Consider the following 1,312-nt stretch of genomic DNA (forward strand, 5'->3'; position numbering starts at 1 on the left):
AAAATTAATCTAAATTTATGATCTTGGTCTCTCCTTCTTGCCCTTGTACAAGGCCAACAGAGAAACATTGGCTACTTTGACCACCTTGAAGCGAACTCCAGGAATGTCACCAACAGCGTGACCCTTCCGACCGAAACCAGCAACCAGAACTTCATCGTTTTCCTGCAATGAAAGACCACGTAGTTACAAAGCTATAAACATTAAGCCTGTACATACTTCTGAAATGGGTTAACATTAGGAAGTCTAGGGTGTGGCTCAAATTTAAAGAAAGGGTAGAAATCCTGAAGGCTATTGATAGATGTACATTAATAAAGGGCTGTTACCCCCTTCAGTGTTTTGGGGAAAGGAAACATAAGGAAGGATGCCACTTAGCTTGCAGCAGCACAGCTGAGAACTGGCTTCGCTAAGGGAGGGTAAAGTACAAAACCATCTCACATTTTTCATCTGCCTCTGCCACTACAGCTTTAAGAAACACATGGTGCAGAGTGCCACTAACCCTTGTCTAACCATCCCCTAAGTCCGTCTCTTATGTGTTTCTTTACTTTGATATACAAATTTTTATAGGTAACTCCTTGGAAAATTACCTCAATGAAGTTCAGGCAGCCATCGTTGGGAACAAAAGCTGTTATTTTTTTGCCGTTCTTAATCAGCTGGACTCTAACACATTTCCTGATAGCAGAGTTTGGCTGTTTAGCTTCTACTCCACTAAAATGGAAGCACATGGAAATAAGCAAAAATCAGTTTGATGAACTAGCAGATACTCATTACATCACCACCAATTACTGTATTACTTTGTATTAAAGTTGTATCTGTACTTCAAAAACGGTTAGTTCTCTATTTAGAGCTACTCAATATATAAAAGCCAGTTCCTAAGCTGACTAAAAACTTAAGATTTTTACATACACGTACTAATTCAGCAAATAAATATCGGGGGGGGGGGGGGGGGGGGAAAAACACCGGAGCCCTGGCAGTGTCCCAATTAAACTTACAAATTACAAAAAGAAAAAAGGCGGCCAGAAGACAAGTAGATGGGACCTTTGACACAAGGCGCACACACAGAAAACCCACCCCCCCCCAAATCCTAAACTGAGTTAAACCATATTTTTATTCTTTTGCTTCTAAATAAGCAGAATTTTTAAACTGACACGTGTATGAGAAAGAACACCTTTCAGCACAGCCACTTGGGAAAATAAACCACGTTTTCAGTCCAGCGCACAGAAACTAACAGAAATGTGGCGCGTTGCAGGTAGCAAAACCCCTCACGTGTTTAGAAAGTAAAATAGCTTGGCGGCGCTTCCTTCCTCAGGCCCCG

Source organism: Pygoscelis adeliae, unplaced genomic scaffold (genome assembly GCF_000699105.1).
Source record: "Pygoscelis adeliae isolate BGI_AS28 unplaced genomic scaffold, ASM69910v1 Scaffold19, whole genome shotgun sequence".
Taxonomy (NCBI): domain Eukaryota; kingdom Metazoa; phylum Chordata; class Aves; order Sphenisciformes; family Spheniscidae; genus Pygoscelis; species Pygoscelis adeliae.